Source organism: Apium graveolens, chromosome 6 (assembly GCF_009905375.1).
Source record: "Apium graveolens cultivar Ventura chromosome 6, ASM990537v1, whole genome shotgun sequence".
Classification (NCBI taxonomy): domain Eukaryota; kingdom Viridiplantae; phylum Streptophyta; class Magnoliopsida; order Apiales; family Apiaceae; genus Apium; species Apium graveolens.
The window spans coordinates 243,522,410-243,547,545 of record NC_133652.1 but is presented as its reverse complement, the minus strand read 5'-3'; positions in this window follow the sequence as shown (position 1 = coordinate 243,547,545).

Here is a 25,136-nt window from a genome sequence, read left to right as displayed (position 1 = left end):
TGCATATTTGTTATTAGCAAATTCTTGCGATATATTGTAGCATGTGATATGGTATATATGCATGCTTATTTCGTATTCTTGATTTATATATCTGTTGGTTCAAATGCTTATTAGTTGCATAATACCTATGCTAGAGATAAGCGGTATTTGAGTATAGCCTTAGTATAGGGGATCAAAAGGTGAACTTTTTCTAAAACCGGGAGGCGAGGCTCCCGAGTATTATGTATATATATATATATATGAATAGTTTTTAAAACTATTAATCGAATAAGGTTTATTCGATAACTTTATATTATTTAATGAATATTACTTGAATATTCATTCGAGGACTTATGACTCACTTTATATTATTTAATGAATATTACTTGAATATTCATTCGAGGACAGATGACTCCGCTTATATTATTTAATTGAATATTATTTGAATATTCATATGAGGACCTATGACTCCGATTATTTTCTGAAATGTATTCTTTATTTTACTAAAGAATAAGGTGTCGATAATCAAACTTATATTTTTGATTATTCAAATAAAGATAGTACTTTCGTATAAGTATATCTTTGGTTATTTAATACTCATTTCAAGTATAAGTTTTACAACTTCTACTTCAATTATTTGTATAAAGATTATTCTTTAAGGAAATATTATTTAAATGATAATATTCAGATATTTTCTAATATATCGGGACTGATTTACTTTATTAAATCAGCATTACTCCAAACATTCTTAAAAATGTTTTCGAGTCTTCAAAATGATTTTTAAAGTTAGAGCGGATCCCAAAACTCATTTTTATAGTTAAGATCTTCCTTTAGAAGGGGATTTAAATACTCGCTCAAAACTTGAGGGATCCGGCTCAGTGGTGTATTTTACATTCGCAACGAGGTTGCTGTTTTGATAAATGAATTGATTACTTACCCAACGTTCGGGAAGTAAGTCCATCTATTGAGTCGGCATAAGCAACATGGGCTCAGTGGGCGTCCATGAAAGTGTAAGTGGCTCAGTGGGAGTCCATCAAATGCGTAAGTGGCTGAGTGGTAGTCCAGCATAAGGTCCTATTGCGACCAGGGTGATGACCAATGGGGAATTCGTCCATCTACTAGTAGAAAAGGTTACTTATTGGTATCTTTGCCTGATCAGCAAGATATCAGGTTTATGCCAAGGTTTTCTCCTTTCCAAAATTCATTGGATATTGCAACTCTGTTTATAATTTTCATAACAGAGGTTTTCAAGGAGTGTATGAAATGTATATATATATATAGGTGTATATATATATCGGGACTTAATGAAGTATCTCGTAACTTCATTATTTATAATGATATTTCAAGGATTGAGTCTATTCAAGTCTTATCTTGTAGTCTCATTTGGGTGATGAACTTTTGAAACTGATTATAACTTGAACGGTGGTAGTTCAAGTAGTATTCGGATATAAGTATATTGGAGTATCTTGTGACTTCATCTTTTAAACTTATATCTAGTAAATGATTATCTTGTGCATGTCAAAGATTTTCGGAAAAACGTTGAGACAAGGTTAGATATATGAGATCACCTTGCAACGATATTTTATACAGTTATAAACGGGAACTCTGTGTATATTATACATGTCAAAGGATTTCAAAGATTGTGAAAAGTATATATGTACATATATACTGAATATTTTGCGACTTGGTCGCGGTAAGATATCAAACTTGGTTCATTTCTTCTTGACCAAGACTTTCATGAGTACTATGAGAATGCTCATATATTGTAAATCATTATACATATTATTTTGGTGGGCTTGTTGCTCACCCTTGCTTTCTTCTTTCATCACACAACATCAGCTAGACAAGATGAACAGGACCAAGCTTCCAATTCGCAAGCGGTTAGAAAATGTTCCGCAGTTTTCTGGAAGCGTTGATGCCGCCGTAGCTGAGGTAGGAGCTACCAATAGGCTAGGTTTTCAACTATTGATGAACCAGATTTATGTATATTTATGAATTATAATAATGGCAAAGAAATGTAAATTTATTCAGAAACCCTTTTAAGGTGTATTGGCATATAATTGTGGAATAAAACGACTTGTGATTATTTTTGGATATTCATCTCTGATACTATAACTTGTGGTGTGTGTTTATGGTGGGGTCACAGTACAGAATAGTTGATTATTTATTAAGATTGGGTGTTATTAAGGGAAATGGAACTCGTGACAACCCGGATCCCCGACCCCGGATTTGGGGGTGTTACATTGAGTCTGGTGATTCTGATAATGATAACAATCCTGATGCTGCTGCTCTGAAACCTATAATAGAAGCATCTAAATTATCTAATTTTGGTTCATCATCTGGTCATGATCCTGCCCTTAATGTTCATAGGGCTCATAAATGGAATCACTTTTGGAGATTACCAAGTGAGAAGATCTCTCTAAAATCCACTCAGACTTTAGCTGCTCACGTTGTTCATTTGGTTTTTAATTCTGATATGAAAGCATCTATCAGGACCACAACAATTTTAGTCAAAGGATTGCATTCTTCTATCTCTACACTCAAGCAAGATAGTATTGATCTTAGAGAAGAGATTGTTGATCATTCTGTGACTATTAAAAGTACACACAAACACAATGGCTTGATAAAGAGGATGTTTAGCATGGAAGCTACGCATGATCAAATGTCTGAGAAGCTGACAGCTCTGGAAGCTGGTCAGAATGCTAAAAATTCTATTCTCTCTCTTATACAAAGTCTAGATGCCAAAAATGGGGAGATAGTACCAAAGAACAAATGTCAACCTGAATCAGTTTTGAGGAGAAATGCCATTCCTGATGATGATGGTGATAAGCAAGCAAAGAAGACCTCTGATGTTGTGGTAGTTCAAACTAGATCTGGAATTCAAAATCAAACTACACAGTCAACTCAAGTCTCTAAGGGTAGATCACATGGATCTAAATTAGAAGCTGCTCTTATTACTCCAAGTTCAATTTCTGACAACAATGATACAAGTTCTAAATCAATTCCAGACACTGACAGAGTGATAGTTATTCCTGATTTTGTTAAAACTGAAGAAGAAGAAATTCTATTTTAGATGGATTTACAGATTCTCTCTACTTATGTTGAAGCCTTTAATTCTGAAAATTTCAAGGAAGAAGAAATGGTTTTTGACAAATAAGAAAGAGCACGGAAAGGAAAAATCAGAATTATTGTTGATAAAGCAAATCAATCATACATGAATATGCTTAAAAGATCTGAAAGGAATAGATGGAGGAGTACAGATATGAAGATGTTATATGAAAGAGCAGAAAAGAAAGCTCAAGTATTTCCAAATATTAAGAACAAATACAAATGGAGAAAAATTGATGATCTTATTTGTAATGATAAATTGAGCTTTACTCCTGGAGGTAGAAGGGTAAATGGTTTACCTGGTTCTAATATCATGGGAGATAAGCAGTCTTGGTTAGTAAAAGCCAAGAATCTTAAGTTGATTGAACCATTCACAAGAGCTCGAATAGGACATCATGAAGTTAAAATTGTTAATTTAAAGTTGTTGAACTTCACTCTTGCTAATAGTCCTAGTCAGGAAGTAAGTGCTGATCACTTGGATAGACTTGAAGCTGTAAAGATTATACTTGACAAGTATGATGGTTCTGAACCCAAACAGAAGATCTTACTCTTATTGCAAAATGATCAAGTTCAATTTCTTTCACTTGATGAACAGATGATCATGTCAACAAAGGAACTGAAATACATTCACTATTTGCTAAGGGTTGAAGATGAAACTTCAAGATTATGGTCAAATATGATTCTTTCCAATATCAGAAAAAGGATACTGGATGATGGTCAATATTACTTTGGATCACACATTCCTACATACATAAATTTCAAAAGGCAAGAAGTCAACATGAAGAAAGGAGGAGCTGTCATTGAAAATGTTCTTAAACAGCGACACATAACCATGAATCTTGATGGACGTAAAGCTTGTTATGTATCACTATAGGAGTTGATGATTGAAAGAACTCCTATCAAAAACTTAAGGGCTCCTATATATCAACTGTCAGATAAATTTGGATATGGAAAGAACTTGAAGATCATATTAAAAGAGATAATGTTGAAGAAGATTGATGACAGGGTTAAATCTTTTGTTCAGAGATACTTGTAGAGTTTATCAATAAATATGAAGATCAAAGTCTAAAACAAAGTATTCTTTACAGTCTACAGTTTGTATCTCTGGCTTTTAGCACTAGATATTAATTTAGAATTTATGTTTATTCTGCAAAGCATAAATTGGGGGAGATTGTTGGGATTTGTCTATGCCAGGAATCAGGATTTATCAAGAAGTCAGGATCTGACAATCAGGATGTGTTAAGCAGTCAGGATGTGTTAAGCAGTCAGGATGTGTTAAGCCGTCAGGATGTGAAGACTGTGAGGATCTGAGTGGATAAGTCAAATCTACGAGATATATCAGGAGGTGCTGATTTATAGGATCGTAGTTGATTTAGATATGTATAGAATGTGTAAAAGAGTTATATTGTAACATATCTTGTAATTGATAGGAATTGATTGTGTAGTTGTGTTATATAAATACAGAATAGGTTATCACTTTATGATGTGTTCTTAAATTGAGTATTCGTATAACCTAGCAGCTCTTAAGATATTGTTCTTGAGAGAGTTTCGTAACAGTTTATTAAAGATCAATATAAACTGTTATTTGATTCATCTGTTCTTACTTTACTTTCATAATACATCGATTTGTTTAGTAATTGTATTCAACCCCTCTTAAATAATTACTTTACTGGGAAAAAGGTTCGTCTGTCCACGTGGCAACATTATGGGGAACTAGTCTCATTTAAGGAAAACAACTATCCCATTATCGATATTTGTGACTTCATCGTGGCCTTTGAATCTCAACTGTTTTAATCATGACCCTTGAATTTCAAAAATCATTTACACCCGGCCTTTTGGTACCCAACAGTTTTTTGGCACCCAAAAGTCTTTTCCGGGGACCTATATATACTTGATCAGTTTATTTTTTTTCATTTCCTCATCCAAGTCGCAGAAACTCTCTCAAAAACACTCTCAAGTTACATTTCTTCAGGGCAGAATTCCACCGAGACGGGCAACGTAAACTCAACATTTCTAGACCATCCCATACCTCTCTAACAACACCTTGATATCAGTAAGTGTTTTATCTTGGCTTAAGATGTTTTTTTTAGTTTTGTATGCCTCATTTTAAAGCTTTTTGTCCTTCCTTGCTGGTCTTTCTTTTTGGAGTTTTTCTGCATTTTTCTGGTGCTCGGTTTATAGGTTACCTTTTTTCTTTTTCTTCTTTTTTGAAGGCATTAACTGGGTTTAAAGAGGGCATACGAGGTGTTTTTGGGCAAGAACTTCCTTCAGGGAGATCTTGCCTTTGAACATCCTTCAGGAGACAACCCTAGGTTGCTTCGTTCTTCGTCTGGTGGGTTTAAAGATGGCCTGCAGGGTGCTTGAGGGCAAGAACTTCCTTCGGGGAGATCTTGCCTTTGAACATCCTTTGGGAGGTGACCCTAGACATTTTTTAAAGTTTTGTTCATTCGGTGCTGGACATGTACTCGGTCCTTTTATTTGTGCCCTTTATTTATTTTTTTCGTCCGAGTACATGGGACTAACTTTTCTCCTTATTTTTGAATACAGGGACATGGACCAAACGAACACTTTGGCGGGAACCTCTACTTCTCGGCCTAAGCGGACATGATGAGATTTGTTTAGTTCCGTCGCCTCTTTTCCTGCGGCCAACAATATATCCGAGCTGGCGATAGCGAGGGTAAAAGCCATGTACGATGAGTACAGGGTCCCTCGTGGGGCCTATTGGTTGTACAACGCCGAAGAAGGCGAGAGGATTTATGACACCCCAGGGGTGTCGAGGTGTTTTGAGGTGTTATGGCGACCGTGTGGTCGGGATTTCTGAGGCGGCTTTTAAGTCTGGGTTCCGAGTCCCGTTACTGAAGATCTTTCGCCACCTATTTTTCCAAATGAGGATCGCCCTAGGACAGATGGACCCGAATGGGTTCATCCAAATAAACTACTACTAGAACCAGTACTTGCAGGCGGGGGTGAAGCCGTTAACTAGGATCTTTTGGTTCCATTATGACTTCCGGAGGAAACCGAAGAGCTCGTGTTTCTATACCATCGCCCGTAGGGCTGGTCATCTGGAATGGAGGAGGAGGGTCATGACGGCCAGGAAGGAGTTGAGCAGAGCTTGAAACGCCAGAGGGGCCGTGACAGCATTGTTCAGATCTATGTCCCCGACTGGGGGGTGTTGACGAGCGATCACGCCGTTTACCTGACGATGGAGGAGATGAAGGAAATCACTCCGGACCTCTACTGAGGACTTCAGCTTCCGACTGAACGTACACTTTATGTTGTGGCCACCCCAATGGAGGCATGTTCGGAGCTTTTGGCCTTCTATTTCTGGTAAGCGTTTAACTTTTATTTATTTCATTCGCCCTATTCTAGTTTATTTTTATGTCTCCTCATTCTTCGGCCTGATAATACTTTTGCCTTGTCTTTTTTCTTATTTTTCAGATCACCCCTTGGGATGTGTCTGTGGCAGACAAGGTGCAAGAGATGCAAGGCCGAATGGCCAGTTTTGAAGTTTGAGAGGAGGATGACGGTGGCCGAGGAAGAACTCTGGAGAATGTAGTTACAGAACGAAATCCTGGACAGCCAGGCCAAGGTGTTGATCAGGGATAAGAAGAGGCTGGAGGGAGACTTAGCGAGGGCCAACAGGTGGATTGAAGGGCGCAATGCTCAGTAGAAGAAGGTGCAAAGAGAGCTTTGGAAGAAACAGAAGACCCTAAACCTTACTGAAGAGCGCTACTTTCAGTTATGTGTCGACCATGTGCTTAGGAAGACGCATGAGCTTGGCTGGGACTATAAGCAGCTTCTAGATGAGTCACTTGAAAATCCCATCGGTCGTCCCGATGATACAGTAGAGCCACTAGTCTTCTCCTCCGGCAAAGACGAAGACCTCTCGGACTCGGAGCTTCAATAGGGACCTTGTAATTTTTATTCTGTATTTGTAATTGATACTAAGCCTTTGGGCTTCATACTTTATTGTCTTCGAGATTTATATTGATGTAATATTGTTTTTGCCTCTTTTTTGGCATTTTTGCTTTTGTCATGTTTTATTTTGGCTTAGCGTAGCTTTATTGCATCTTCGGCTTAATTTTTGCCGTAGCAATTTCAATTTATTTTCCATGTCTTCAGCCTTTATATTTTCCTTAGCAATTTTATGCAATATTTGACTTTGATCCTGGATGTTAAGGGGGCAAGTTGCCAGCCCGAAGAGAAACCTTGGGCGGTTAATACTGAATAAGAGTTTGTATCATTTTAGGCAAAGGGACAAGGGGATCGCATTCTCCGGGATTGTCCCTAGGCGAATCTTCCTTCATTTCATCATTCAACGATTGTACTTATAAAAATTTAAGCAAGACTTTGAGTGTTAGATTTATCCTAGAAGGGGAAGGGCTCGTCTTCTTCGGGAATTCCCCTAGACGAGACCTTCTTCACTCCTAAGGTTCACTTGTAAAAAATTTGGCTTGTCTTCTTCGGGATTGCCCCTAGACAAAACCCCCTTCGTTCCTTCGACAATAATGTTGTTTTATAATTGACAGAAATTATAAGGGAATGACGAAGGGGAATGTCTTCTTCTAGGATTGCCCTTAGACATTCTTCGTTCCTCCTCGCCGTGTCTATCTAAGTTACAATGTTATAGCAGTTATAGGGCGAAGGATATTATTCTGTTTAGAATTTCCCCTATATAATATTCATTCGTCCTTTCATTTTTAAGCAAATCAAGTGTGGCGGGTGAATGGTTTATCTTTTTCAGGATTGCCCCTAGATAATACTCATACACCCGTTCAATTTATCATAATCTAAAGTAATAAAGTTGTGCGAAGGAAATGCATTTTCATTGATCATTACGTCATTACATTTTTTAATCATTAAATACAAATGAGAAATAAAAGAAATTTTTCTTACTGATAAAATTTCTGAAGGCGACTAGCATGCCAAGTGTTCTTGATGGTTTCTCCATCCAGTGTCTCCAACTTGTAAGTTCCCGGACAAACAACGTCAATTACCTTGTAAGGTCCTTTCCAGTTTGGCTGAAGTTTTCCTTTTCTTGTTGGCATTGACGCAGCTAATTCCCGTTGGACTAAGTCACCAACACCGAATGACCTTTTCCTAATTTCCGAATCATAGTGTTGGGCGACCTGTAATAGGTATTTAATGTTTCTTTGGTGAGCGGCTTTCCTTTCTTCTTCTAGCAGGTCTACGTTCACCCTTAGGCCAAAATCATCGAATTCCTCATTGTAGACTTCTGTTCGATACGACTCCAATCCCACTTTGACCGGAACTAGGGCGTCTATTTCATATGCCAGTCAGAAAGGAGTTTCCCCGATGGATGGTCTATGAGTTGTTCGGTAAGCTCATAAACCCAGGGTAGCTTCTCGGCCCATCTTCCTTTAGTGTCACCCAATCTCTTCTTAATTCCTTGAAAGATTATCTTATTGGCTGCTTCGATCGTCTCATTTCCTTATGGATGCGCGACTGAACTGAAATTCTGTTGAACTCCGAAGTAATCAAAATAAAATCGGAATTTATTCCTGATTAGCTAAGTTCCATTGTCTGATACACATACCTTCGGAATTCCGAACCTTAGGATGATTTGCTCAAGAAAGAATTTCTTGGCCATTTCTTCAGTTATGGCGGATAGTGGCTTGGCTTCGACCCACTTGGTCATGTAGTTGATAGCGATAATGCAGTATTTTGCTTGTCTTGTGCTGGAGGAAATCATGCCGACGATATATATGGCCCACATGGAAAATGAAATAGGGTTGAGTACCGAGGCCATTTCTTCTGGGGGCTATTTCGGAATTGTGGCGTAGAGTTGACATTATCCGCACTTCTTAGCATATTCGCTTGCATCGGCTCACAAATTCGGCCAAAACAACCCTTGCCGAAGGATCTTAAAGGCAAGCGACCGACCGACCAGATGTTCTCCGCAAATCCCCTCGTTCACTGTCTCCTAAGCCTGCTATTGCTCTACGAGATCCAAGCACCTTAAGAGGGGCTGACTGGCCGAACGACGATACATCCTTCCACTGCTAATACTACTGGAAGGATTCATCTTTTGATCCATAGTGTAGCTTGATTCCCTATACTTTACTTTTAGTGCGTCCTTTCGATCCAAGGAAATGATTCCTTTTTCTAAAAAAATTTGAATTAGGGTCATCCAATCGGCGCCTCGGTGTATTTCAAGGCAGTCCTTTCTTTCGATCGAAGGTGTCTTGGCTTCGGTGAGATAAATAGAACCAGTCAAGCTCTATGTCTCAGCCGAAGCTAGCCTGGGTAGGGAATCCGCCCGACTATTATTCTCTCTGCCGATCTGAATCAATTTAAAAGTTTCAAATGACAGAGAAGAATATTTTAACTTTGTAGCATAGGCTTTCATGCGGGGGTCTCTTTGTTCATTTTCCCCCAAGAAGTGCTTGACTACCAGCATGGAGTCACTAAAAGCCCTCAAGTGCTTTGCTTCGAGGCTTCAGGCTAACTTCATTCTAGCTAAAAGAGATTCATATTCTACTTCGTTGTTGGTGGGGGGAAGTTAAACCGAATGGGTTGGCATATTTCGAACCCGTCAGGACTAGAGAGTATTAACCCAGCCCCACACTTCTTTTCGGCATCAATAAAAAGCTTCCATTTCCCCGGGGTCTGAATGAGTTGTTCCTCAGGTGCGAGGTCCTTTGGTCTTGTGAATGTGCATTCGACCATAAAATCTGCCAGTGCCTAAGCTTTGATTGTCGTTCAGGGGATGAACTCAAGGTCATATTCTCCCATCTCGATGGACGAAGCTACCACCCAATTCCCAAAGCTTCTCGCCTTGTCAGAATTTTCTTTAGTGGTTGATCAGTGACGATCTGAACTGTTTGTCCATGGAAATAATGTCGCAATTTTCGGGAGCCCATGACCAACCCATATGCAAACTTTTCAGTGTTAGGATACCTTTTTTTTGCATCCTTAAGCACATGGGACACGTAGAAGACATGATGTTAGTTCCCCTCGTGACTTTTCACCAGCACTGCTCCAAGTGTTTGGTCAGACACAACTAAGTAGAGCTGGAGGGTTTCCTTCGGATAAGATCTCATTAGGAGTGGGGCCTTGGTGAGATATTCTTTTACTTCTTCAAATGTCTTTTGGCATTCGGGTCCCCATTCAAAATTCTTTGACCCTTTGAGGACGGAGAAGAAAGGGAGTGCTTTCTCGGATGACTTGGAGATAAATCGCCGAAGGGCTTCCAGTCGGTCAGTTAGTTTCTGGATGCCATGTATGCACTTTGGAGCTTCTATGTTGATAATTGCCTCAATTTTCTCTAGGTTTGCCTCTATTCCTCAGGCACTGACCATGTATCCTAGAAACTTTCCACTTACCACTCCGAATGTGTACTTGTTCGGATTACTCCTCATGTTATTCCTTCAGAGAGTCTCGAAGCATTCTTTCAGGTCTTCGGCATGATCTTGGAACAATGATTTCACGATCATATCTCTACATAGGCTTCCATATTTCAGCTTATCTATTCCTTGAACACTTTGTTCACTATTCGCTGAAATGTGACTCCATCTTTCTTAAGTCTGAAGGGCATTTTAATATATGCATAGGTTCCTTTCGAACTTATGAAAGCTGTCTTAGACATATCTTTGCCATTCATTATAATGTGATGATAACCAGAAAAAGCATCAAGAAATCTAAGTATCTAGTACCCGACCGTGGCGTCTATTAATTGGTCGATGCTGGGAAGAGAGTAGTGATCCTTCGGACAAGCCTTGTTGAGATTTGTGTAATCTACACACATAACCAAGTGTTCATCTTCCCTGTTGTAAATATGATGCTTGGGGACCCATTTGTACCACCATCATCATAAACACCACTCCTCCAAAACTCCAGTACTTGAGTTCCTGAGAATGCTTCTAGTTGGGTCAAAACATACCCAATCTCACTTCGAGATAGAAAATCTTGGATGAAGTGAAGTTCTGATGGAGAAGGATTCTTCTAAACTTGAAGTGATTCTGAAAGAGAAATGTCTGTGCTACAATGAAGACATTTCTCATCCAAAGGTGATCAGACTTGTTGATGGTTTAGAAAGAAATCACATCTCAGCACCAAGGACTGCAATCTATAAGATTGAAAGTCAAGATGAAGAGATGAAGAAAGTCAAAGCTACAATAGCTCAAGTCCTAAGGAATAAAGAAGACCACTTTCCGTTGGATTTTTTTATAACCACCACATTAGCCAACCAGTCAGGATACTCAATTTCTTCGATAAACCTGGCTTCCAACAACTTCTCCATTTTGGCCTCAATGACCTTCTGTCGTTCGGCTGTAAAAGTCATTTTCTTCTGTTTGACCGGTTTGGTCTTGGGTTGTACATTAAGGCAATGCTTAGCCGTCTTGGGATCCAAACCGGGCATGTCCTCCGGCCCCCAGCGAACACGTCATGATATTGCCGAATGACCGTAATAACCTTTTCCTTCAGATCTTTTTTTCATGTTTCTTCCAATCCGAACCATTTTGCCCGAGTGCCCAATTTCAAATTCCTCAACTTTGCCGGCTGGCTCGGCAATCGGGCTTGAGAGATCCTCTCTGAATTTCTCCAGTTCAATGTTCAGAGTCTCCCGACTTCCACTGGGTTTGGTCTCGGCTCTTTTTCTCTTTCCAGTCTCATCTGGTTTTTTATAGGCCTGATCTTTTTCTAACTCTTCCAGCATGATTATTCGGGTGGTTTTCTGATTGCCCCTCATCTCCTCTACCCCTTTCTTAGTTGGAAATTTAAGCTTGAGGTGAGGTATGGACACCACTGTCTCAAAGGTTGACAAGAACGGCCTTCCCAAAATTGCATTGTAGGGACTCTCAATCCAAACCACATAGAATTTTACTGGCTTTTCAACAGTGTATGGTAATTTACCCAAAAGGACAGGAAGAGTGATTCTACCTTCGAACTGTATTGGGTATCCTCCGAAGGCATAGAGAGGTGCTTCGTTACAGGGTTCCAATTTTTCACCCGCCGAGTTCATTTTACAGTAAGTTTAATGGAACAGGATATTGGCCAAGCTGCCATTATCCACAAGCACCTTCCAAATTTTGTTCTGCCCAATGAGAGGATTTATGATAAGGGGGTCTTCATGCAGATGAATGACATCCTCATAATCTTCAGTGCTAAAAGTCATGGGCACGTAAGGCTTCGCCTGACCGAACTGATAGAGGTTGTACACTTATCGGACATACTTTTTCTTCACCGTCTTACTATCACTGTCCAGTACACTACCCCCATAAATTGTCTTCACTTTACCCCTTATCATGTCTCTTCGTTCAGGCTCCTCAGCTTCCGGTTTTTCTTGATTGCCCTTCGGCCCCAGTCTATCTCTTAGATCTCGGACGAACTGACTGAGTTCACCTTCTTTGATCATTCGTTCAATAAGCTTTTTGAGGTAGTAGAAATCATCGGTGTTATGCCCCTTATCTCTGTGGTAATCACAGTACTTTTCGGGGTTCTTCTTGTGATTAGGGACTTTCATCTTAGTGGGTCGAACGAATCTAGGCTTTCCTTTGATCTCATGGAGAATCTTGGAGATTGGTGTATTCAAAGGGGTGAATACATCTAACTCTCTATCTTGACGTCATTCGGCCCCATGGTCGGTTTCCTTTCTTCCTTCTTTCCTATTATCTCTTCGGTCAACCCCAAATTTTGAGCTATCATATCTTTCTGCTCGCTTTGACTGGTCATCCCTTCGAGAATATTTGTAACCCCAAATACTTTCCATCTTCCTCTGAATGTTCTATCCCCTCGTATAGATATCATTTAGGTATTTGGGGGGAAAATCGTAAAGAGATTAGCGAAGCTTTTTACCTTTATAGGGGTCCAGCCTCGCCGCAAGGAAGCTCAATGCCTTGACTTTGTCCAGATTGGTGACCATTACGGCTTTCTCCTTGAACCGAGCCAAGTACTCCCCGAGTTCATCATTCTCCCTCTGTCTATAGTGGACCAAGGCTTTAGTATCCTTCGCCTTCGGGATAGGTGTGAATAGTACTTCAGGAACTTTCTCTTCAACCGTTCATACAACCCGATGGACCTGAGTTTGAGGGACTTGTACCACATCGAAGCTGAGCCCTTTAGGTAAGTTTTAAACATTTTGCAAAGCATGATCTCATTATGACACATCTCAATCATCAGCATCTTGTATTCTTCAAAGTGGTCCTCCAGATCGCCTTTTCCATTAAGCACACTCATTTCTGAGAACTGCCTTTCCTCTCCCAGAGGAGGTCGGTACTGTTCAATCTCTTCAGTCATGATTGGTTCTCGGTCGACCATCCTATCGCTGAACCTAGCCTTTTCCGGACGAGTTAGTCGGATTCGGGACCCATCGAGTTCTTCGTCTGAATCAGAGGAAATATTTTATTTCGTTCGCTTGTGCGAGTCAGAGTCGGACTCGTCTTCTTCGTCGTACCCCCTTCCTTCTTTCCTTAGTTTGGTAGTTTTTACAGGCTTATCGACATGCAATGCCTCGTAGATTTCCTTCTCCTGTAGCTCAATTTCTTCCCTCTAGAGCTGCAAGGCCTTTAATCGCAATGCATCGGCCTCTCTTCATTTGGCTCTGGCCTCCGTCTCTTTTTCGGCTTGATCGTCTTTTGCCTTTCTCCTCCCCACGGCCAGTTTTTCTGCACGGATCTTGAGAAGCAAAACTTCCTTCTCGAGAGTTAACTTGATGACTCCGTCGGCGTCCACTAAGGCGGAAGTTTTCCCCCCATCATGAGGAGTGAAACCAGGTGGTGGTGATTGTTCATAAACTATGTTCGTCATCCGCTCAGTATCTCGTCTGTGATTCTCGTATTTTCCACAGAAGGCGCCAAATGTTACGCCCAGATTCCTTCGATAGGAAAGAACTGCCTTCGGTTTATCAGGAACTGCCTTCGGTTATGACCTGAAAGGGAAGAGAATATGAGGGATTGTCCCCCCGATTCACCTCTGATGTGAGAATCAGTAATCTTGAATTAAGGTGGGTTTGGGAATACAAGAAGGTAGTGAGGGTAGAGAGAATGTATGTAAAAATTTGTGCGTGTCTCTTACTTTCCATGGGGTATTTATACCCAAACCTGTAATGAATGATCTGTTCGTTATACTTGTAGTGCGAACGACTGTTGAGGCGAGAAAAGGGGAGGCGTTTTTATTCTTCATTAATTTCCAACGGTAGGTAGGTCAGTGGGCCTCGTCCTTCGGCCCAATGGATAAGAATCTTGATGGGCCTTCGGCCCACTAACTGAGAAGCTTAATGGGCCTTCGTTCGTTAGGCCTCATTGGGCCCATAGCTAACAGACTTATTATTTTTTTAATTCAACAAAATAGGGAATAACCGTTGTACCAAAATATACCAAAATTGTAAGACCTAACATTGATGTTGAGTATAACAATCAAACCTAATAATTCTTAAGTACTGCCAGGACCACCACGGCTCCCGTTATGAACTTTATATGTCAAGTGTGACTTTGGAAGCAAATATTGACAAAAGAAACTGTATTAAAATTGTTTATGCATTAATCATATCGTAAAATATCTACTTCAATATTTATATTATACAATTGCCATCTTAAGAAGCCTCGTGATATAGTAAATAAATCAGAAAAATTAAATTGCTGCAAAAGAAGTCTATTGCTCTTACTTGCAACCCGTGAAATTTATTATGTTAGGTCACACACACTGTAGAGGGGGGTGAATACAGTGTATAGCACAATCAAATCGAACTTTAATAACTCAAGTAACAGAAAATAAACTTTATTCAAAACAATAAACTCTGTTACAGTATGGAACTGTTCTCTCTCAGTGATGAACAAATATCACGGGAGCTGCTAGGGTTACAATGAATAATCTTCTCGATTGTGATAACACTTATAGTATAAACCCTATGTATGTGTTTATATACTACACATTTACAAGATAATCGCTAATTGATATGGAATATAATTCTGCTTCCTAAAATATATCAATCAGATATATTTTCTTCCAAGTATTCTATTCTTCATAGAATTCCTTCTTCATGCATATCTCTTCTTATGTTTGTCTCGATCTTCTCTTCCTGTAAATCAGCTGCCTTCCTTATCTGAACGTTTCCTTTAAGTCCTGATATTATCTTCTGATAAATATCTTCTGAACCTTAAGTACTGATGACTTAAGTTCTGACTTCAGTATAAGTGCTGATTTCAGTTAAGTACTGATTTGTCTTGTTTAAGTGAGATCTGTAAACTAAACATAAATCACATTAGTCATGACATTATCAAATATATCTAACAATATCCCCCAACTTGTAAATTAGCATAATATTCAAGTTTAACAGATATTTGATGATGTCAAAAACATTAAGTACAAATGCATGAGAATTTGACTAGATAACTACAACTTACAGTCCTTAAAGCATTACCAATCTTTAACTTCTGATAACAACTTCAGTATGTATTCACATCAGAATTTGAGTAGTTGTAGATCTTGACTTGGCTTCATCTTCTGATCTCTCTGATGTCAGGAGTTATTCTGAGATAGTTCTTCAACAAACATCTCTCAGCATATCTGAGTTCATCAATCATCCTCTTTTTAGCATCTTTAAGTTCTGCAGAATCTTCACTAGTTTAAAAGATTACAGCCCTGAGATCATTAATTCTAGCTTTCTTTATGTCCTGATCCAGTCTGATCAAATATGCCTTGTCAGACTCAAGATTGAATTCCACAGCCCTGTAACCCAGAAAGGTAGTTATAATCTTAGCAGAATTGGGCTTCATCTCAACAATATCACCCTTGTGATCTCTGTACTTTGGAAGATATGTGCTGTCAGACTTAACAGAATAAAGATTTTTCTGTTTCTGAATTTGACTCTTCAAAAAGTTTGCAGCACTTTCTGTTATTTTGTCATTCACTTGAAGTAAGAATAATACATGTTCCAGCTCTTCAAAATACTTCAGTGGAATGGCACTTTCCCTTATATGATAAACCCTACCATCTGTCATGAAGTACAACAAGATGTGTTCTTTCAAGTAGGTATGGTAAACCATCTGCACAGATTCTAGTTGATTCAATCTTTCAGGAGTTGCTCCAATACCTGGTTCACTTAAGGAAGTTGGATCATTGGTTGTGTTCTGTACTCTTCTTTCATCAGCACTTCCCAATCCAATTTTATCTCTTGCTTCCTTTCTAGTAACCACTCTTGCTTCAAACCACTTGCAACAGTCTTCAAAGGTTGAGTCTGTTTGGCTTTGGTGAATCCTGGTAGGAGTATCTTTGAAGGTTTAACATGAGCAGTGTCAGAGGTTTCCTTTGATTTATCTTCTGATATCAAGTTAACTTGAGCTATGTCAGAGGTTACTTGCTTCTTTGAGATATCAGAACTAACTATCTCTTGACTCTGAACAACTTGAGCCATGTCGGAGGTTGCCTTAGAAACTTTTCTTGAAGTCAGAGCAAGATCAGCATCTTCATCAGTAATTTCTTCATTCACAGGAGGCACATAAACCTTGATAGGTTCACCAACTTTCTCTTTGCCCTTGGACCTTGGATCTATCTGCAGTTATGATTTAGCTTTGGTTGCTACAGGATTTGTCCTTTCTTTTATCATAATTCCTTTGAGCTTTGGAAGTTTCTTTTTACCAGAAGCTTCAGATTTAGATTTGACTTTTTCTGATTTAAGTCTAGCTTCTTCTTCCATCAGACTCTCCAAGTCCATTCCTGGATTTTCCTTAAGAAATAACTGTCTTGACATTTCTTCATCAAGATCCAAAAGTTCATCAGAACTTATCCTTTTACAAGTAGCAGAAGTAATTCTTTTTCCAGCATCAGAACTTATCCTGTGACTTGTGATTTCAGCTTTTCTTGATGAGAAACCTCTACCTTGACTATGACCTCCACCCATTCCAAAGTTTCCCTGGTCATCTTTTTCATCATCCTTCCCCTTCAGTGTCTGATCAGTTTTGTATTTGGACTTAATTACTTTCTCCCCCTTTTTGGCATCAGCAGGTAAGAGAAGAGAGACAAGCAATTCCACTGAGGCTTGGATTTCATCGAGTTGAGATTGTTGAGAAGCTTGATTTTTCAAAATATAATCAATCTGAGACTGTTGCTTCTCTTGGGTCTTTTCAATATAAGCAACTATGTCAAAGGTAAGTTGGAAGAATTTTTTCTTGTCAATTTTCTGAACTGTTTCTTGTTTGAGTAATTCTTCCTGAATTTTATATAACTCTTCATGAGTTGTGGAATGGAGACCTTGCAGATTTTTAGTAATCAATGCAGTGACTCGAAGCTGTGTTTTGAAATCATCATTAATTAACATCTCATTAGCTTTTGTCAAGTGTTCAGCAAGAGTCTTTGCAGATGGAACACAGTTAACTGAGTTCCATTCCTTAGTCCACTCCTGTCCTGCAGGAGTTTCACTCCAAGGTACTGGTGCTTCTCTTGTAACAAACTTCTTAACTAGTTCAGATTTATGAACAGTTTGTTGAGGTGCATGTCCTGAAGGACCTGCTTCATCAGCATCTACATTTGGAGCAACATCACCAGTATCATCAGCATTTGCAGCATCAGAACTTACAGAATCAGCATCTTCTGATAAAACAACAGTATGAGAAGCAATTGAGGCTTCAACATCATCCTCTAAGTGCTGTTCTAGTTTTAAGTTCTGATCAATAGCCATATCCTGATGCTCACCTATATTCTGATCATCAACATCTAGATGCAGAGAAGGTGTAGCAGACAATACTGGAGTTTGAGTAGCATCAGTAACAGGTGTTGTTGATGGATTAATTGCTGTTGGAGCTTCTAAGTAAAGTACCTCAGGCACAACCAGGTTCTGAATATCAATTTCAACATTTGTGCCTGGATCAACAGGAGATACAGTTTCATGTACAGGAGACACAGATGGTGTGTTTGCCTTTTCTGTAGCAGCTTCATGAGTTGGAGTCAAAGGAGAAGCAGTGGCTTCAGCAAATTCTGGTTCTTGTGAGATCAGAGATTCCTGATCTCCTTCCTTAGCTGCTGCTTCCTCATCATCTGAAACTGGCCTTTTAGCTCTTTGTTTCTTGTATCTCTTAGAAGGTGGGGATTCCTTGGGAGGTTCAGCAGAAGTCATTCTTCTAAGCCTTTTGAGAAGCTTAGATCCCCCAATTCCGGAATCCTTCTGAAGAGGAACTTTCTCAGCTTCTTTAACAACAAGTTCTGATATAGAAACCTGTTCCTCACTATCAGACTCATCTCTCAGAACAATCCTCCTTCTCTTCTGTGGTGTTTGAGAAACAGTCTTTGTTCTCTTGGATTTGGAAGATGAAGGCTTCACAGTAGGTGCTGAGGATGAAGGTTGAGCTATCTGTGAAGTTGAGAGATATGATTTGAGATATGTTCTGAGGGAGGGTTGAGGAATTGATGTATGAGTGGTATGTTCTGATGGTTGCTGTGGTGTTTGGGATGTGGTGGTGGGTTGTACATTAGGATAAACAGATCTATAGGTTTCAGGATCAGCATTTACCAAGATCTATTTTACAGACTGAGGAATCTGTAAAGGTCTAACCACCTTTTTCTTAAGGTCAGCATTTACCAAGTCATTAAAGGCTCGTTTTGCAATTTTAAAGGGTGGATATAAAGAACTGGCTAGTTGAGGGGGATCAGTACAACAAAAGTTATATATAAGCTGACAGAATCTAGTAAAGTAAACTACATTTCTATCTTTTATCATCCTATCCCCTATGAAACCTATCACAACACTTGCAAAATCAAAATGAGTTTGGTTAATAGTAGCATACCCGATGTGCTGACTCATTATTGGAATGGCATCAAAGTTTGAACACTTATTCCCGAAGGCTTTAGTGATGCAGTCGAAGAAGAAGCTCCATTCCTTTCTGATATGAGCCCGTTTTAACTGTCCAAGCTTATCCAAACTCTGCTCATACCCCAAACTGGCCATTAACTCTTGTAGAGCTGATTCCTCCGGTGTTGAGAAAATACAGCCTTCTGGTAAATGTAAGGCCTTGCGAATTGTACCAGGAGTTACCACATGTTCAGAATCATCCACTTCAAAAACACAACTGGGAGTACCAGTTGTACCACCATTATCAAAATGCCCAGTCCACCAAAACGTCAGAACTTGTTGGCTTGAAAAGACTGAAGGCTGGGTCAATGCATACCCAATTTCACTGTGTGCAAGAAGATCTTGCACAAAATGCAATTCAGACGGAGCTTCATCATTATTGAGAATTGCAGCATAGTTATTTGGAACGAACTTAGCTCCATCAATGATCAAATCCTTAGGTGCCATGAGAAAAATCAAAAATTAAGATTGCCTGTTAGGTGTTTGATAAAATGTATGTATGAAAAACCAACGTCAGGAGATGAGAGAGAGTAAAAGCAAAGAAAGAGAGATAAAGTCTAAAAGTAAATAAAATATTGTATAATCTTCTCTCTCTCTTACTTATACTTGGTAAAAAAAATATAACCGTTGGACACCTGTCAGACATGCAGCAATAATGAATAGTTAATGGGTACGGGAAAACAGTAATCATTACTTACCCACTTGCAGTTTTTTAAGGAAAAACTGTTCCACTTACCCAGTAATTCCATTAATTGAGGTAAATAAGTTTTAATTCAAAATTTAAACTGTTCCCACTTATTCAATTATTTTCACTGCAAAACCAATATTCTGAAAATAAATTTCAAGTGTGAGAATGACCAAAATAAATCAAGTAAACAAGTACTGATGTTTGAAAGTCAGAACTTAATTTAAATCACCGATTAAAATGATCATCAGAACATGGATATATCAGGATTTAACAGTGCATTTAAATGTGCAAACATCTCAGAGACAGAATCTTGCAAAAATAAGAAATTTCATTAATACATTAAGAGAATAGATTCATGAAATTGAAATTACATCAGAGAATTACAAGACTGTCCTAAGTTTCTAATCCTAATATCAACAGCCTTTATCCTAGCTCTAGAAGCAGGGCAAGGCTGACGATGAAGAAAAACAGGAAGAAGAAAATAAGTTATTTCTTCTTCCTACTCTCTACAAAAAGAATAGCGAGTCGGATGATTCGCTCTTGCTGGCGGAGAGCTTCCAACCTTTCCTCCTCCAATCGCTCCAGATGGCGATGGTAGTCCATGTAAAAGAGAAGGAGGTGTGTGAGAACCTCCTAGGGAACCGAGTCCCAAATCTCATCAGGAATGACAGTCACGTGCCATTCCTGCTGCCATCCCTCACGACTTAACTCCATGTTGAAGGTCTCATAGTTTAAAAACATATTGTAGTTAACCATGATGTTGTGTATATGAGGGAAAAGAGAGTAAGTGTTTGAGGAAAGAATTGATGTATAGGCTGATGTGAAGTGTTGGTTTATATAGGCAAGAGAATGTCAGGAGACGCAAGGAAATTTAATGCTGACAGGTAGAAATAATTCTACCTCGTCTCCCTAGACTGGGAAGACGAGAAACAGTCGTTGGAAGTGTAAGACAGGGTTTCATGCGCACAAGTAACAAGTAAATTACTGTGCATGTACGTGTTTTACCAACCCTAATTAGATTGACTGTTAATATTCTACCCAAACATATTCTGATTTAAAATGAGACTGTTTTTAGATTTCATCCACAAATAAGTCAAGTAAAGGATCAGAATTTAATATCAGAACTTAGACTTATATCAGAACTTAACAGTCATCGGAACATGATTTCTTAACTCGAAAAATGAATGCCTATTTTTTGTAATTCTTCACACAAATTCTGATATCGATTCTTCAGAACTTAATCATCAGAACGTTCAACAGAACTTGTCCTCAGAATTTATGCAATCTGACACATAAACTGTTCATCTAAACTAACATAGATCACCACAGTAATTTTCATCATTCATATGGAGTATTAGTGTGTACATTAAGCAAAATAGCAGACAAAGAGTAAAGTCTTATTCACTTCAGTACATCTTAGAAATAAGGCATAACTAAAACTTTACTGAAAATCTGTCAATATTCTGAAGCCTGCTATTGAATGAGTTTATGCTTGAGTCCACCTCAACTGTTTTGTGCTAATTTTGTGCATCTTTTTAAATTCCATTTTACAGTGGCTTCTCAGTGTAAGTGAGTCACGACTGCTTATCAAAATTTATGCTTTTATCAGACCAGTAATCATAGAGTGTGAAAAGTCACCAAGAAAATATTTTGCTTTTCTGATGCATATTATTTAATACCAACAATGCACTTGGGTCGTCCCTTCCACATTTTTACTCTAGATCTCAAAGGAGTACCTGATTTTTATTTCTTATTTCTTTTCCTTTTTCTTTTGATAAGTGAGATTTATCAGCACTTAGTACATTCAACAGATTTACTAGAATCAGAACTTAACAGATGAGAAGCATTATTCTAGTTTTTGACTTAGTAATAAGATAGACAAAGTAAACTCAACTAAGCTCAATATCAGAATTTGCTTGTGTCAATAAATTTCCACAGAAATAATTACTTCTAACATGGGATCTCTAGTGTATTGAAGAATACTAGGTTAGCATCTAGCACAGGTATCCTTATAGGATTGAATAGTTACATAAACAAACATATCATTATCAGAGTTTAGAAATTCACATCAGAAAATAATCAGTACTTAAGCAATTTTCAGGTAAGCACATAATACACAAGGAAAGTAATTTCTGTAAATACTGATCATAAAGTCTGATGCATCAGAACAAAAACTAAGCAGATTTAAAGAAAGAACCTGAAACCATTCCAAGTTCATTTACAAATCTTGTAAAAGTAGCTTCACACAGTGGTTTTGTGAAAATATCTGCTAGTTGTTGATCTGTTGGAAAAAATTGCAATTCCACTGTACCTTCATCCACATGTTCCCTTATGAAGTGGTACCTAATGCTGATGTGCTTTGTCATTGAGTGTTGAACTGGATTACCTGTCATAGAAATAGCACTTTGATTATCACAGTAAATAGGGATTTTAAAATATGTTAACCCATAATCCAGTAACTGATTCTTCATCCAAAGAATCTGTGCACAACAGCTTCCTGCAACAATGTACTCTGCTTCTGCAGTTGATATGGAAATTGACTTTTGTTTCTTACTAAACCAAAAAACCAATCTGCCACCAAGAAATTGGCAGCTTCCACTTGTGCTTTTCCTGTCAATTTTGTAACCTGCAAAATCTGCATCTGAGTAACCTATTAGTTTAAAATCTGATTCTCTGGGATACCACAATCCCAGATCAGCTGTTCCCTTAAGATACTTGAAAATTCTTTTCACAACTGTTAAGTGAGGTTCTCTTGGATCTGCTTGAAATCTTGCACAAAGACAGGTAGCATACATGATATCAGGTCTACTAGCAGTTAGATAGAGTAGAGAGCCAATCATACCTCTGTAATCAGTAATATCTACTGATTTACCAGTATCCTTATCCAGTTTTGTTGCAGTGGCCATGGGAGTAGATGCACTTGAACAATCTTACATTCCAAATTTCTTCAGCAAATTTCTGGTGTACTTAGTTTGACAAATAAAAGTGCCTTCTTCATTCTGCTTGACTTGAAGGCCCAGAAAATAGCTAAGTTCCCCCATCATACTCATTTGATACCTTGACTGCATCAATTTGGAAAACTTCTTGCAAAGTCTGTCATTTGTAGAACCAAAGATGATATCATCAACATATATCTGAACCAGAAGTAAGTCCTTTCCATGGTTGAGGTAGAATAGTGTTTTGTCTATAGTTCCTCTGTTAAATCCACTTTCCAGAAGAAACTGAGCTAAAGTCTCATACCATGCTCTTGGAGCTTGCTTAAGTCCATAAAGTGCTTTATCAAGCCTGTAGACATAATCTGGATATTTGGAATCTACAAAGCCCGGAGGTTGTTCAACATATACTTCTACCTCCAATTCTCCATTGAGAAAAGCACTTTTCACATCCATTTGAAAGACAGTAAACTTTTTGTGAGCAGCATAAGCCAAAAATATCCTTATGGCTTCCAGTCTAGCAACTGGTGCAAATGTTTCATCATAATCAATTCCCTCCTGTTGAGAATATCCTTTTGCAACCAGCCATGCCTTATTCCTGGTAATTATGCCATCACTATCAGTTTTGTTTCTGAACACCCATTTTGTACCAACAACAGATCTGTTCTTTGGTCTTGGCACTAGGGTCCAGACTTTGTTTCTTTCAAATTCATTTAACTCTTCCTGCATTGCTTGCACCCAATCAGCATCTTGAAGAGCTTCTTCCACTTTCTTTGGCTCAGTCTGATAAAGAAAAGAATTGTAAAGTCATTCACTTGAAGTAGCTGTTCTAGTTCTGACACCTGCATCAGGATTTCCAATTATCAAATCAGGTGTATGTGATTTAGTCCACTTCCTTGCAGATGGAAGGTTTTCTCTAGAACTGGATGCTCCCCCATGATCCATGCTGTCTTCATTAACATTTTCTGATGCTCCCCCTGAAACCATGCTCTCTGAGTTGGATTCTTCAGAATTTAGATTTTCAGAACTATCAGAACTTGGCTTATCAGAACTTGACGAATTAGAACTTGAAGAGCCAGATGTATGTTCTGATGCTTCTTGAGATGTGGTTATATCTTGAGTATGCTCCCCCTGTATAGGTGCATCTTCCTTTGGCGTAGTCACCACAGTTTCAATAACATCAGAGTTTAATCCATCAGAGCTTGCAGTATCAGGATTTAGACTGTCAGGATTTTCAGTATTAGAATTTAAGTCTTCATTTTCGAATCTCAGCTGATCATGATCATTGAAATCTTCAAGTCCAGTAATCTTCTTATCATCAAAAGAGACATTGATAGATTCCATGACCACTCTTGTTCTCAAGTTATAGACTCTGAAGGCTTTTGTGGAAAGTGGATATCCAACAAAGATTCCTTCATCAGCTTTTAGATCAAATTTGGATAGCTGTTCATGATGAGTCTTAAGAACAAAACACTTGCATCCAAACACGTGAAAATACTTCAGATTTGGCTTCTTTCTCTTCACCATCTCATATGGTGTCTTTCCATGCTTGTTAATTAGTGTTGCATTCTGAGTAAAACAAGCAGTCTGCACAGCTTCAGCCCAGAAATAGGTTGGAAGCTTTGCTTTATCAAGCATTGCTCGTGCAGCTTCAATGAGAGTTCTATTCTTTATTTCAACAACTCCATTTTGCTGTGGAGTTCCAGGTGCAGAAAATTCCTGCTTGATTCCATGGTTTTTGCAGAACTCTTCCATTATCAAATTCTTGAACTCAGTACCATTATCGCTCCTTATTATTTTCATAGAATCTTTGATCAATTTATCCAGTTGCCTCACATGATCAATCAAGATAGACGCAGTTTCACTTTTTGTGTGCAAGAAATACACCCATGTGTATCTGGTGAACTCATCCACTATGACCATAGCATATTTCTTCTTTGCAATAGACATGACATTTACTGGACCAAAAAGATCAACATGCAGTAAGTGATAAGGCTCAAGAATTGATGATTCAGTCTTGCTCTTGAATGAAGATTTCCCTTGTTTAGCCTTCTGACAAGAATCACAAAGGCCATCAGGAGCAAATACCGACTTTGGCAGTCCTCTCACAAGATCTTTCCTTACCAACTCATTTATATTGTTGAAATTTAAATGATAAAGTTTCTTGTGTCAATTCCAGCTTTCTTCAATTGATGCTCTACTCATCAGACATATTGCAGAACCATCAATACTTGTTGAAAGCTTGGCTTCATAGATGTTACCACGCCTGTATCCTTTCAGAACAACTTTGCCTGTAGATTTACTTACAACTTCACAGTGTTCTTCAAAGAAATCCACACGATAACCTCTGTCACAAATTTGACTAAAACTCAGCAGATTGTGTTTAAGTCCTGAGACCAGAGCACTTCTTTAATAATGACATTCCCAAGATTGATTTTGCCATATCCCAATGTTTTTCCAATGTTACCATCTCCATAAGAAACACTTGGGCCAACCTTTTCCACAAAGTTTGATAGGGGGCTTTATTTCCAGTCATATGTCCTGAACATCCACTGTCCAGAATTAGGATGTTTTTCATGTTGCCCTGCAATAACAAAGACCACTAATGATTAGTTTTAAGGAC